A 16523-nucleotide genomic window follows, 5' to 3' on the forward strand; every position below is an offset into this window, starting at 1 on the left:
CACCTTAATCCCCTCAGCAGAGACCACATGTCCTAAGAAGGTTACCTCCCTCAACCAAAATTCTCACTTGCTGAACTTCGCATAAAGTTCCTTCTCCCTTAACACTTGCAGCACTATACGGAGATGCTCATCATATTTCGCTTCCGTTTCAGAATATACCAGGATATCGTCAATAAAGACGACTACGAACTGATCCAAAAATGGTTGGAGCACACGATCCATCAGATCCATAAACGCTGCAGGAGCGTTCGTTAGTCCAAATGGCATAACCAGAAACTCGAAATGACCATACCGAGTCCTGAATGTCGTCTTATGGATATCTGCCTCCTTGACCCTTAACTGATGATATCCAGATCGAAGGTCGATATTGGAAAATACAAAAGCTCCTCTAATCTGGTCGAACAGATCATCAATCCTTGGCAGTGGATACTTATTCTTAATTGTCAGTTTGTTCAACTGGCAATAATCAATGCACATCCGCATCGTACCATCCTTCTTTTTCACGAATAGCACCGGTGCTCCCCATGGGGAAACGCTTGGCCTAATGAAGCCCCTATCCAACAAATCTTGAATTTGTGCCTTTAACTCCACTAACTTCTTCGGTGCCATCCTATACGGTGCGATGGACACGGGCGCCGTTCTAGGCAACAAGTCAATTCCAAACTCAACTTCTCGGTTCGGAGGCAATCCTGGTAGCTCCTCCAGAAAAACATCTTGGAATTCCTTTATGGTCCTAACCTTGTCCACTATTATTCCCTCCTCTTCCGACTAACTTAAAAATGCCAAATAGGCCTCACAACCTTTTCGAATCCACTTTTCGGCTCTTAATGCCGACACCACATTGGACAAATAATCCCTTCGCTCACCTATCACCATAACCTCCTCATCCTTTGTGGTCCTTAACACCATTCGTTTAGCAGTACAATCCAAAGTCGCCTTATGCTTAACAAGCCAGTCTATTCCTAGAATGAGATCAAACTCTCCGAACGGTAACTCCATCAGATCTCTAGGGAAAATCCTACCTTGAGTTTCTAAGGGTATATCCCTATACAGTTTGTCTACCCTAACTGAGTGACCCAAAGGACTTAGCACAGATACCCCACTCACAATCTGTAACGCCCCCACGCCTGAGACCATCACCGGAGTCGAGCTTGAGGGGTTACCGAACATAATTTATCAATTTAAGAACTTCAAATCATTTGTTTCTACATTCACAGCTTTCTAGCTACTCGCGTCACAGTTACAAGAAAAATCATATCTCGACTTATGAAACTCGAAATCAAGATCTGTAAATTTTCCATAAATCTATACTCATATATATATACTAATTTTTTTCTAGAATTTTTGGTTGGGCCAATTAGTACATTTTATTAGTTAAAGTCTCCCCTATTTTAGGGTTCGACTGCTCTGACATATGTGTATTACCAACCAGATATCTCTCTATACAGAATTTCAATGACTACAAGGTTTGGTTTTCTTAAAACTAGACTCAATAAGGAATCTGTACATATAAATAAAACTTATAATTATTTTTTTAACATTTATTATGAATTTTTAAAGTTAGAATAGGGGATCCAGAAATCACTCTGGCCCTGTTTCACAAAAGTTTAAATATCTCATAAAATGTAATTTATATGCTTGTTTTGTTCAATCCACATGAAAATAGACTCATTAAGCTTCAATTTAATAACTTACTCATTATTTATTTCCATTTATACTATTTTTAGTGATTTTTCAAATTCATGTCATTGCTGCAACAATATTCTGTTTTAAGGCAAGTTTCATCTTTCCATGAATTTTTATGAACTAGATAACCTATTAAACTTCCATAATATCAAACATGATCTAAATTAGCCATCACCATGACTTATCAATATCAAACATTTTCTCAACCAAACATGGCCATATCATAAAATTATTTACACAAAATAGGTATATTGCTATACATGCCATACTTAAGTAGTTGTACAAGCCATTTACCAAGATAAAAGTCCTTTGGATAGTGTGATCGAACTTTCGACCTATCCTGATTCCTGAGCCGGTTTGTTCAAAACTACAATGAATGAAAAGGAAGGAGTAAGCATAAATGCTTAGTAAGTTCATATGTAAATAACAAGTAACATAACAATACAAATATACCAAACAACTTTAGCATGGTATCACCAAAACATATATCACATTTCTAAACATCATTCATCATCTTACCACCTTATCGTTGTTGTATCTATTTTCAACCCGAGGGTTAAGAACATACCTGTCCAAAGTGTCCATTTCACAACACTTACCAAAACGTCACTTGCATCTTAAGTGTTCTTCCATTTCACTAGAAATTTCACCCGTTGAACACATCAGAATACAACTCGGATACACGGATAATTTGCACATAAGTGCCTCATATGTAATCAAGAAATCATGTAACCCGCCCCTAAGTGAACTCGGACTCAACTCAACGAGTTCGGATGCCTAGTTACATCTCACGAACTCGGACTCAACTCAACGAGTTCGGACATTCGCATCCATAGGTGAACTCGGACTCAACTCAACGAGTTCGGATGCTCAACCATCCTAGTGACATGTCACTTGTATCCTAATCTATTCCTAAGGTTCAAACGAGCTTTTTCCCTCGATCTCATATTTGTCGTCTTCCATGGAATATCGGAACCGATACTTGGTAGCAATTCATATTTATCAAGTAGTAAACATAATTTGCATATTACTCAACATTAACCACAAAGCATAATATTTCACGATTAAAAATCAGCGTATCATATAATTAACATCAATAACTTAAAAATAACAATTATGCTACATTATTTACACATGAACTTACCTTGGTACCAAAATATAAAGATTTTGCAATTTAGTCCACAATCTTTTCTTTTTCTCGATCGCTACTTGAATCTCGTTTCTCTTGATCTATAATGCCAAATTAATCTTATTTAATACATACATTCATCAAAATAGCATTTAATACGAACTTTGGAAAAATTACACTTTTGCCCCTAAACTTTTGCATAATTACACTTTTGCCCCTAGGCTCGGGAATTAAACTTTATTCCTTATTCTTATGTTTTATAACATGCTGATCACTTTTCCCTTCTATGGCAACATCAAATTCTCTCTCTAACATATACTTGTGACTATTAGGTATTTTTGCCGATTAAGTCCTTTTACTCGTTTTCACTCAAAACCGAGTAGCACAAGTTGTCTAACATAATTTAAAACCTCATATTCTATCATAAAACATCAAAATACACAAATTTCACCTATGGGTATTTTTCCAAATATAAACCCTAGGTTAAATTATTGCTAACATAAGCTTTATCGAGTTACCAGGATCTCAAAAACGTAAAAATCATTAAAAACGGGGCTTAGAATCACTTACTATGGAGCTTGGAAGCTTGAAACAAACCCTAGCTATGGAGAACCCTTGAAATTTCGGCCTAATGAAGAAGATGGACAAAAATTGGCTTTTAATTTTGTTTTTAATTCATTTTAATAACTAAATGACCAAAATACCCTTACTACTAAACTTTCCAAAAATTCCTTCCATGTCCTAATTTTGTCCATGAACTTAAAATTGGTCAAATTTATATTTAAGACCTCCTCATTAATATTCCAAAACAATTTCATACTAAAAACTTCTAGAATGCAAGTTTTGCAACTTATTCGATTTAGTCCCTACTTTCAATTTAAGCACTTTAGGCATAGAATTTCATCACGAAATTTTCACACAATCATGCAATCATATCATAATCATCAAAATAATTATAAAATAATTATTTCTATCTCAGATTTGTGGTCACAAAACCACTATTCTGATTAAGCCCTAATTCAAGATATTACACAATCTTCTCAGAGTGCACACCCAACGACCCAGATATGGCACATGCAACATAGGAATGAGTAGATCCAATATCCACCAAAGTAGTATATGGCATGCTAGAAACCAAAAACGTACCAGTTATGATGTCAGGTGCGTCACCCTCCTCTCGATGACGAGCTGCATACACCAACGCTGGCTGTCAAGCTTCAGCATTTTCAGCACCCCTGCCAGGTGCCCCTCGACCTCGACCACTTCCATTTCTACCCCTACCTTGGCCACGTCCCCTCAGTGGTTGTGGTCCACCTCTCACGGGTTGAGCAACCCTCTGTACAGCAACTTGAGCCTGATCAGCTTTCTAAGGACAGTCTTTAACTCTATGCTCCATAGATCCGCATCGGAAACAAGCACCGGAACATTTGCTACACTTGCCCAAATGTACCTTACCACAGTCTCCACAGATTGGTGGTCTAACAACATTCATCAGCACTGCTCGAACTGGTTCCTCCACTCTTGCTCTTTTAACATTTCTATTAGCACCACCCGCCGGTCCTAAATCCCTCCGAAAACAGTTCTGATCCTTCTCCCGATTCTGCTTTTCAGCACGCTTTACCTCCTCAGCTATCTTTGCCTTCTCCACCAAGACCGCAAAGTCTCGCTCCTTCTGCGGAGCAATCAACACCCTAAAGTCATCCCTAAGACCATCCTCGAAGCGCACACTTCGCTCATATTCTGTAGTGACTATGCCCACGGCATACCGGCTCAGCCTGAGAAACTCGGCCTCGTACTCAGCAACTATTTTATCTCCTTGCACCAGATTCAAGAATTCCTTTCTGCGGGCGTCCACATAACTCGCCCCAACATACTACCCTTTAAAGGTCGTCTTAAATAGTTCCCAAGTTACCCTATCAGCTGGGGTCCCTTCTCTTTCAGTGAGCCACCACTGATAAGCCTCGTCCCGTAGCAACGATACGGCTCCTTTCAGCTTCTGCTCCACAGAGTAGTCCAAGTCGTCCATAATCCGTTCGGTGGCCTCCAACCAATATTTTGCCACATTCAGGGCTACACCAGACACACCCTTAAAGATCTCCGCTCCGTTAGCCCGAAGTCGTTCAGAAATAGATCCTCAAATTTCGTTGCCCATACTTGCCTTGGTAACCCTTTCCAGAACACGAAGCATTGCCTGTGATAGGGCATCAACCCCTGCACCGTGGTCATGAGACTCCACCTCTATTATCGGTGGTACCAGTGTATCCGCCGCCGGCATATGTCCCGAAGATGAAGATCTCGCTCGAGCAGTTCCTCGGCCCCGTCCACGGCCTCTTCCACGAGCGGCTCTTGTACTCATATCGTATTATCTGATTACAAATTTTTATGCATTAATTAAATATTCCAGTGTTTATTACAGATGTTTTATGAATCAGACAGTAATTCAAAGTTTGTTTTCGCTGAATCGAAGTCTAGCTACAGTTTTAGTCTCTTATCAAATTTTCCTATGGTTTCAGTATCATCCTATCCTAGTAGGATTTCAGTACAGACAGATAATTCAGGAAAATGTTCAGAAAAGTTCAGAGTAATACTTACAAGCTTGGGTCGGAGATTCAGAATGCCACCTTCTAAAGATCTAAATTTTGAAAATCGAGTTTTTTTTTTCAATCTTTATAAAATTTTTGTTTTCGAAAATCTTTGTTTTCGTAAACCCATTCCACAGCCGAGTTGTTTCAACTTGACTCTGATACAACTAAATGTAACACCTCAAACCTGGCCCAGACGTTATGGCCGGATCCGACATGCCACATTGAAGCGTTCAAAATGTGCTATAAAAAAACTAACTTAGTGTTTTAAAAGATAATTTCATTGTAGGTTAAAGTGAATGGAAGTTGTGCACCAGGTAGGAAATCGGAAAAAGAGGAGGTGAGCCCATCGGACTGCTTAAGTACCAACCTCCCTTCGGATCCAATCCTAGACATGCACACTGCCATTGCCACACCTCAACGTCATGTATATTTTCAGGAAACCAATTTGATTATGTACTTTTTAGGAAAAGTGATTGATTCTAGAAAATATTTTCATTGCGGAAGCTTTGCTTGTTGTCGTGCTATTTTGAAATCAATTACTGTTTTTGAAAATGCGCCCTAAATCTATCCAATCTCAACAGTTAAATATAAGTAATACCTATCTTAATAAAACATATTAAACCCATCAAAAAATAATTAAGCGGCCTTATTACATTTAAAAAAAACCCAAAATCTTAAACGTAAATAAAAGGATGTCCAGTTCACCAGAAGAAAATCAAACTTGCAGAACGTGTGGCCACTCCGAATCCCTCACAGCTCCAAGCCCACTATGGTTGGGGATTACCTGCGTGGATGAAAATAAAAGGGTGAGTTTGGGGAAAACTCAGTGTGTAAATTAACCCAACCATAGCCTATATCGGCTCAAACCACAAAAACAGAATAAGTTGGCCTTAGCCCAGAACAGAAGTCAGAATATAGCCCATAAGCCCATAACAGATTAGAACGAATATTACATGTTTATGCAAAACCCAACCCATATCCAACCATATGCACCCCCATACCAACCTTTCACCATGTGGGGAGACTACTCGACCCACCGAACCGCTACACGCCCCAAAAATATGCAGCATGGCTGCCATAACAGATAATGTGACAGAGTCACCAAATACAAATAATCGTGGCAGAGCCACCAGAACAGATATATGTGGCAGAGCCACCAGATCAGATAATTGTGGCATAGCCACCAAGACGCTTCCTGCATAATATAACCCATGTCCCCATGCAACAAATATACAATCATGGCATACATCATACAGAATCAGATCATCATGCTTTTCAGTCAAAAGTAACCCTAGGGGTATAATGGTAATTTTGCACCTAGGGGTATATCAGTAATTTCCATACATAGGGGTATTCAACTAATTGCACTATTCTTAAGGTTTTCATGCATAGCATAGCCATTTACGTACGACCAGAAACACTTACCGCGTTTTCTTACCGAATTGGGCCTGTTGGCCCACTATCCCAATTTTGGCCCCCAATTAAGCCCAAAAACATCGAAATGCACGAAACCGTGCACTCTATAATCTTATCACCTTAATTTACCATATACATCAACTATTAATCTCACGAGCATTCACACACTCGCAAGTTCTCAAAATACCAGCTTTTTGGCATTTCGACTTTTCGAATTTTGCCGATCTAGTCTATAAGAGGGTGTTAGTTACACACCTGTTTGCGACGAAATGCTGACGAGATCCACACACGAACTACACACAATTGGATTACTCACATGTTAATCTAACTATCAAAAACGAACTACGTATTAACCCCTTACCATATTCGTCCAAAAGCACCTTAGGCACTAGCGATCCTACCTTTGCCGAAATTAGTGATTATGTCTAGACCCAGTCGTTCCACTTGTCCAAGCCTTTGATTAGTAGCCTTTAGATTCTACTATTATCAAAATAAAATAGTTATAACAACCCTTAGAACTACAAGCCCAAATCGACAGCCTCCCTAACCTTTAGGGGTTTCGGCTTTTTCTAAAACCTGAAATAAAGATTAAGTTCAAAAACTTACCACCGATTCCTTCAGTCAATGATTCCAATTAACTCCTACTCGATTCTAATGCAGATCTAACCCCTCAAATGATAACAAAAGTTGAGCCTTTAGTGATCTTAAAATTCGGCTATGTCCCTATGGCTATGCGTTTTCGCTTTTTGTAACAGTGAAGAAAAGATGAGGATTTTGTAGTGGCTTTATCGATAGAAACTTGGGGTTCAGAGGACTAGAGAATCAATCATGAAGATGAGAGAAAATAAGAGGGTTTCGACTAGAAGAAAACGGCACAAAAGAAATCAGGCTTTCGGGATTTTGGCTTTTTGAGGCAATCGACTATAGGCTTAAAAACAACTGATAAAAAAATGAAGATGAGCAGAATGGAAGAGAGATTCGACAGACAAGAAGAAGAAAAGAAGTTGATGAAGAGAGAAAGAAGAAGATAAAAGAAAAAGGAAGAATGGTCAGGAAACGACACAACTTACCCCTAATGCCGAACTTATACTTGGCATTTGACCTAGCCGAAACTTGCCCCCTAAAGAAAACCCTTGGCCTGCCAACTCTTGCTCCTCAAGAGTCCACCATTCGGCCAACACTGCTCTCTCTAATCAGATCCTAAATCCTCTCCCTTATCCCCTCCTTACTCAATCTCCTGAGCAACTCAAACTCCTCCTGACAGTCTTTTACTTGAGTTCCAAAACTTCCCCTTTCTAATCATAAAAATAATTCCCTTAATATGCTACCATTGTGACTTGAACCTTAGTTCTCCCTAGCATCCACACGCCACTTTTATAGCCTTCCCAGTGGCATCACATGCCACTCTACCACCTGTTTCCTTGTGTTTTATTTTACCCAATTAATACTTAAAAGCCCAATTAACCAGAACCCCTTTTTCTTATGGAACTAGAATTAACTAAAATTACCGAGTTTTAACTTAAGCTTGGGTCTTCTAGAGGCCCACTAACATAATTAAACCTACGCCAAATAGACAGAACACAGAAATTTTAAATTTTGCTAACATTCAAAGAATTCCCGAAAATTGGGGCATTACAGAAACAAAGATTGAATTGGTACCAGTTGTGTGCGAGTATCCAGATGTATTTCCCAAAGAGTTACCGAGTTTACCACCTACCAGGGAGGTTGATTTTGATATTGAATTAGTACCGGGAACAACACTAATATCAATAGCTCCGTACAAAATGACTCCGACAGAGTTAAAAGTATTGAAAGCTCAGTTGCAAGAGTTGACAGATAGAGGCTTTTCTAGATCGAGTTTCTCTCCCTAGGGTGCACCAGTGTTATTTGTGAAAAAGAAAGATGGCACAAATTTGTATAAACTATCAACAACTCAACAAAGTGACGATCAAGAATAAAAACCCTTTGCCACGAATAGATGATTTGTTTGATTAGTTAAAAGGGGCAACAATGTTTTCAAAAATTGATTTGAGATCGGGTTATTACCAGTTTCAAGTTAAGACTCAGATATGCCAAAGGCTGTATTTAGAACAAGGTACAGACACTACGAATTTCTTGTTATGCCTTTCAGACAAACAAATGCACCTGCTATTTTTATGGATTTGATGAATCGAATTTTGAGGTCGTACTTAGACCAGTTCGTAGTTGTGTTTATTAATGATATTTTGATTTACTCTCATGATGAATCTGAGCATGCCGAGCATTTGATAATCATGTTACAAACTTTGAGAGATAAACAGTTGTTTGCAAATTTCAGCAAATGTGAGTTTTGAATACGAGAGGTTGGTTTTCTAGGACATATAGTTTCAGCCGCGGGTGTCTGAGTTGACTCGAGCAAAATTTTTGCGATTATAGATTGGAAACCTCTAGAAATGTATTCAAATTCCATAGTTTTTTGGGACTAGCCAGCTATTATAGGTGATTTGTGAAAGGCATTTCGATGATTGCGACTCTGATGACACGATTACTTCAAAATGATGTTAAATTTGAGTGGTTAGAAAAGTGTCAGCAGAGCTTCGACCAGTTGAAAGCATTATTGACAGAGGCACCAATGTTAGTTCAGCTTGAGTCGGGTAAAGAAATCGTAGTTTTCAGTGATACATCGTTAAATGGCATAGTTTGTGTTATGATGTAGGAAGGAAAAGTTGTAGCGTATGCCTCATGATAGTTGAAGTCGTATGAAAAGAATTATCTGACGCATGGTCTAGAGTTAGCCACGATAGTGTTCGCATTGGAAATTTGGCATCATTACTTGTAACACCCACTTGTAACACCCCTTACACGAGACCATAGCCGGAGTTGAGCACGAGGCGTTACTTGACTTAACTTACTAATTCGGGGCATAAAATTTGCTTTTAAAATTAATTAATTTACATTCATTCAATTTGTCCTTAAAAAGGGCCCTTGAGACCCTAAAACATGCAAATGAAACGATTCGAGACCAAACCGGGAACATTAAAATTTTCTGAATGCTTAGACAAATCAAAACAATTTATTTCATTATTCCTTATAAAACTGCATTGTTCGACTACTCTGACCTCTCCTCACTACGAATCAATTTTCTCCCTGTACAGAATTCAAATAACCATGACGTTTCTTTCTCTTGAAAGTAGATTCACTAAGGAATCTAGAAATATAAAATATAACTCCTAATTCATTTTATACAATTTCTAGTGAATTTATAAAGTCAGAATAGGGGATTCAGAAATTGCTCTAACCCTATCTCACTAAAATTCAAATATCTCTTAATATAGACTTCTTTTGCTTACTCTGTTTCTTTCATATGCAAATAGACTCAATAAGGTTTAATTCTATATCTCATTCGTTACATAATTTCATTTCTACTATTCTTGGTGATTTTTCAAGTTCACATCATTGTTGCTGTTCAATACTGTTTTAATGCTAATTTCACTTTTAAATGATTTCCTTGTATTAACTACCATTTAGGCATACATAACACCGAAACATGTTCTTCATTAGCCATTTCAATAGCTAATCATTATCAAATATTTACATACCATTCTTTAGCCATATTATAAGGACATACACACAAAATGGCTAAGTCTCTATACATGCCATAAACTAGAACGTTCACAAACGAAGATACCCATTTGGTAACTTGATAGTCGATAGTGTGAAGTGATCTCCGATGACCTCCAACCCGAGCTTGCTTTTAAGTACTCTAAAACATGGGAAAGTGAAAGAAGTAAGCTTATAAAGCTTAGTAAGTTCACATGTAAAATAATAAGCATTAGCAATCAATTTAGCTTACTACTATGCTGCCATAATTTGCTTAAATAATGTTTAGTTCTTACTTACCTTACCAAAGGCTCAGAATAGAAAATGCACCTTACTTAATAGCTTGCTTACATACCTGCAACATCTCACTTAACACATGAGTACTCTTTCATAATATAGGCATATTGCCAATCATGTCATAATGTGTCACAAGCATAACTGAAAACTCATCACTTACTTAATACTTGATAATCTCAATTACTTACAATCTCAATATTAAATAAGCCTTAAATGCATACCTGTACTCTTTCTTCATGTTCTCACCTTATCGTTTCTTTGACTTACTCTTTGGATTACTCGGGAGCCTTTTCCTTTTTGAATTACCATTGCCATGTCTTGAGATGGTCTTACGTGGTATTCTTGCCTTATGAACTCACCAATGCAATGCCTTGGCATGGTCTTACATGGGACCTTTGCATTATAGTAACTCATCAATGCCATGTCTTGACATGGTTTTACATGATTTCCTTGCCTTATAGAACTTATCAATGCCATGCCTTGGCATGGTCTTACATGATATCCTTATCTTACCAAATGCCATGTTCCAAACATGGTCTTACATGGTATCCTTGTCTTACCAAATGCCATGTTCCAAACATGGTCTTACATGGTATCCTTGTCTTGTGCCAATGCCACATCTTGATGTGGTCTTACATGGAGTCCTTAATCAATGCTGATGCCATGTCTTGACATGGTCTTACATAGTATCCTTAACCGTCAATTCCTCCTTAAATTCCATGTTATGAACATGGACATTTCTGTCAATTCTTCCTTAATTGCCATGGTACAACCATGGACTTTGAGATACCAATGCCTTGTCAAGTCATAGTTGAAACATACTTGCTCAAATTCTCAATAATAACAATACTAATAACAATAATTGCATAATAATAAAATGCTACTCAACTTACATACTTACATTCTAATCTCATCATATCATCAACTTAACTTATTCTCATCAAACTATGCTAGTTAATACTTTCTTGTTATCATACAAAGCCATAATACAAAATATGGTCTTACATATAAATTATACAAGTTCTCTTTCCAATATTGAATTATTATCAAACATTAATCATTATATCTGAAATTCAATACTAAATTATTTATGGCCAAAATATCAATTTATCATTCAAATATGCATAATTAAATGCTTATTAAACATATGAACTTACCTCGATACCAAAATGACCATTTTACCAACTTTCTTGATTTTCAGTTTTTCTCCCGTTCTAGATCCAAATCTCATTTTTCAAGATCTAAAATATCATATTTCACTTATTTAATTAATGTACTATTCAAAACATCCCCTAACTCAAACTTTGGCAAAATTACAATTTTGTCCCTAAACCTTTGCAGAATTACAATTTTGCCCCTAGGCTCAGAAATTAAAATTTATCCATTTTTCTTATGTTTTATGAAACGCTGAACATTTTCCCCTTCTATGGCAACATCAAATTCCCACTCTATCATGTACTTATGAACATTAGGTATTTTTACTAATTATGTCGTTTGACTCGTTTTCACCTAAAATTGCTTAGCAAAAGTTTTTTAAAATAATTTCAGGCTTCATATTCTACCATAAAACATCAAAATAAACACATTTAACCTATGGGTATTTTTCCAAATATGAACCCTAGCATGAATTATTGCTAGAATAAGCTAAATCAAGTTACCAAGACTCCAAAAACGTAAAGAACATTAAAAACGAGGTTAGAATAGACTTACCATTGAGTTGGAAAGCTTGGAAATGCAAACCATGGCTTCCCCCATGCTATATTCGGCCTCCATGAAGAAGATGAACCAATTTTGGCTTTATTTTCCCTTTTTAATTCTTTTAATTACTAAATGACCAAAATGCCCTTAAAGGCTTTTCTTTCAAATTTGTCCTATTCTTTCCCATTTTTGTCCAAACTTAAATATAATGGTCTAATTACTAAATAAGGACCTCCACTTTAAGAGCAAATTTCAATTAAATCCCCTTTATTATCTAGAACACACATTTTGTTAATTTTACAATTAGTCCTAATTATCAAATTAGGCACTTGTACATTAAGTTTCTTCACGAAATTTTCACATGATTATTCAATCAATGAATAAACCTTAAAAATTAATCGAAATAAATTTTTTTGACCTCAAATTTATGGTTTCACAACCACTATTCCGCTTAGGCCCTATTTCGGGATGTTACATTACTTGTTTAGTGAGAAATACCATATTTATATCAACCAAAAAAGGTTGAAATATCTGATGACTCAGGAAGATTTGAATTTGTGACAATGGAGATGGTTAAAATTGCTAAAAGACTACGAATTAGTGATTGACTATCATCCGCGAAAAGCAAACGTAGTTGCTGATGCTTTGAGTTGAAAGCCCTTATTTGCTTTACGTGCTTTAAACACACAATTATCTTTGTCTAACAGTGGTTCGATAGTAGCCAATTTGAAAGCAAGACCGTCATTTCTATAGCAAATTTATGAGGTTCAAAAATTTGATAATGAATTACAAGCAAAACAAGCTCAGTGTGAGTTGACTTCTGATTCAGAGTTTCGAATAGGGCCTGATGACTGTTTGATGTTTCATGATAGATTATGTGTACCAAGAAATTTTGAGCTCATTCAGAAGATTCTAAACGAAGCACACAATAGTTGTTTATCAGTACATCTAGGAAGCACGAAAATGTATAACGAGTTAAAATAGCTTTATTGGTGGCACGGCATGAAACTAGATATCTCAGAATTTGTTTCAAAATTTTTGATTGGTCAACAAGTCAAAGCTGAGCATCAAGTGCCATCAAGTTTATTACAGCCTATTATGATTCCTAAGTGGAAGTAGGATAGAGTACAATGGATTTCGTATCGGGTTTGCCTTTATCTCCGAAAAGAAAGATGTGATCTAGGTTGTTGTTGACAGATTAACGAAATCAGCTCATTTCATTCCGGTACGTACAAATTTCTCACTTGATAAATTAGCTGATTTGTATAGTTCTGAACTTGTGAGATTATATGGTGTTCCCTTATCTATTGTTTCGGATAGAGATCCAAGATTTACTTCACGATTTTGGAAGAAATTGTAAGAATTTTTAGGTTCAAAGCTGTATTTTAGCACTGCATTTCACCCACAAACGGATGGTCAATCTGAACGAGTTATTCAGATACTTGAGGCTATGTTCCATTGTTGCAGTCTTGAGTTTAAATGTAGCTAGGAGAAATATCTACTGGTGATTGAGTTTGCTTATAATAATAGTTTCCAATCGAGTATAAAGATGGCACCGTACGAAGCACTATACGGTTGTAAATGTTGAACAACATTTTACTAGATTGAGCTCAGCGAAAATAAGATTCACAGAGTTGATCTGATCAGAGAGACTGAAAAAAGTGAAAGTAATTCGCAATAGTTTGAAAGCAGCTTTGGATCGAAAGAAATCGTGCGTAGACTTGAAACAAAAACATATTAAGTTCCAAATCGGGGACAAAGTGTTTTTGAAAATGTCACCGTGCAAAAATATATTGCAGTTTGGTTAGAAAGGGAAATTGAGTCCGCGATTCATCGGACCGTATGAGATTACCAAGCGAGTTGGGCTAGTGGCATATCGACTATCTTTATCATTTGAGTTAGAGAAAATACATAATGTGTTTCATGTGTCGATGCTTCAACGATACCGATCCGACCCTTCACATGTTATTTCCCCGACCGAGGTTGAAATTCAGTCTGATATGCCATATGCTAAAGGACCGATTCAAATTTTTGCTCGTGAGAACAAAGAGCTAAGAAATAAGAGAATCGTATTAGTGAAAGTATTATGGCATCGACATGGGGTTGAAGAAGCTACATGGGAACCCGAAGAATGCTATGAGAAAAGAATACTTGACCCTATTCACTGGTAAGATTTTTGGGGACGAAAATCCCTAAGGGGGAGAGTTGTAATAGCCTGGTTTTGGTTAAATCAAAATAGTGGTTTTAGAACCACAAATCTGATGTTATAAAATTATTTTAATATTATTTTTGGTATTTACAGCATGTTATTTGATATGTGTGAAAATTTCGTGAGCTAATTTTATCGATTGGTTGGTTAATTTGTGAAAAAGGACTAAATCGCGTAAAATGTAAAAGTTGCATTCTACTTGTTATAGGTATCTAATAGTTAAAGAACCTTAAAGTTAAGGTCCTTAAGTGGTAATTAAACCAATGATTGCATGAGTGGACCATTATGGTCAACCATTAAGTGATTATAATAGTTTTATAATAAGGTTATTTTTAGAATTTGATAATTAATGATGAATTAAATAAAACAAAGCATAAAAATTATTCTTTTATCATCATCTTTGGCCGAATGAAGCATGAAGAAAAGCTAGTTAGGGCTTGAAAATTTCAGCTACTTCAAGATCAAATTGTAAGTCCGTTTTTGCTTAGTTTTTAATGATTTCTATGTTTTTGTAATCGTTGCAACTCAATCTAGCTAGCCCGTACCTTTAATTTTGAAACTGTTGAAGATTTTAAGAGTTTCCATTGATGATTTTATGTGTTCGTTGGTGTTTGAAGATGAAATATGAAATCTTGATGATAGTTTTACATGTTTTGTAAAGTGATTTTCTGATGAAAATGCATACTAGGGATTAAATTGGGAAATGTGCAAATTATGTGGTTAAAATGTGAAATAAATAAAAGTTTTGGGCTGCTAGGGACCTATATATAATTCGGCCAAGCATGGGTTCTGTTGAATTGAGTGAATTTTGTGTATTTGTGAAATAAGGACTAGAGTGTTAAAAGTGTGAAAGTTTAGGGGATAATGTGCAAACAGGCCTAAATGTATGTTTTGGACTAAATTGAATGAATGGTTGATTAAATAAGTTAATTTTAAATATATTTAGATTAGGAAAGGAGAAATACAAACTTGGATCGGGGAAAAGATAAAGTTATCGACTAATCAACTCGATTCGCCATTTTAACATCTGAGGTAAGTTCGTATGTTATAATTTTATTTCAATTGTATTTTATATGCTTTGATATAGCATGAATTGTGATTATGTGATTATGGACAAGTTCAAAAACGATTCGATTGTTGGAATCTCGGTTGAACCTTAGGAATAGTTTAGGATACTAGTGACATGTCATTAAGGATACCTTGAGTTGGCTTCGGGCCATGATTTAACACTTCACGTACGAGATAATTTGATTTGGCTTCAGCCCATGCATATTGACTAATTTGGCTTCGGGCCATGGTATAGGTACTTATCATGTGAGACCCTTAAGTATCCGATTTCTATTCTGAATGGTTCAATGGGTAAATGATAGACGAGAACCTATATGAGATTGATACGAGATGGTATAGGTATGTGAATAAACCATTTTAGATTTGAATCGAAGAAATAATGATGAGAGTATATAGTTTTGTGAATGAGTACTTGAAAGGTTTGATAGTTAATGAATTTTATATATTGATTTATGTTCTTGTGATTGCATTAAGTTTATCTCATACAAGCTTACTAAGCTTAAAAGCTTACTTCGTGTTATTTTTCTATATTTTATAGTGATTGAAGGCTAGCTCAGATTTGGGACTCGTCGGGAACATCATCGCACTATCAAACATCTAAGTTGGTACTTTTGGATTATAAATTTATGGTATATGACATGTATAGGCTAGATATGGTATTTTGGTTGTGATTATAACCTTGAGATTTGGCTTGTAAATGATGTTAATATTGATGTGTGTTTGCCTATTAGAAATGGCTTGTAAATGTATATGTTTTGGTTTGTATATATAGCCATGAGTGATGACTTATTTTGGTATGTTTTGGTATGAATGTGGTGATGGTTTTGTAGTTGCTCAAATGGTTATTTGATTTGTG

This window comes from Gossypium hirsutum, chromosome A08 (genome assembly GCF_007990345.1).
Source record: "Gossypium hirsutum isolate 1008001.06 chromosome A08, Gossypium_hirsutum_v2.1, whole genome shotgun sequence".
Lineage (NCBI taxonomy): Eukaryota > Viridiplantae > Streptophyta > Magnoliopsida > Malvales > Malvaceae > Gossypium > Gossypium hirsutum.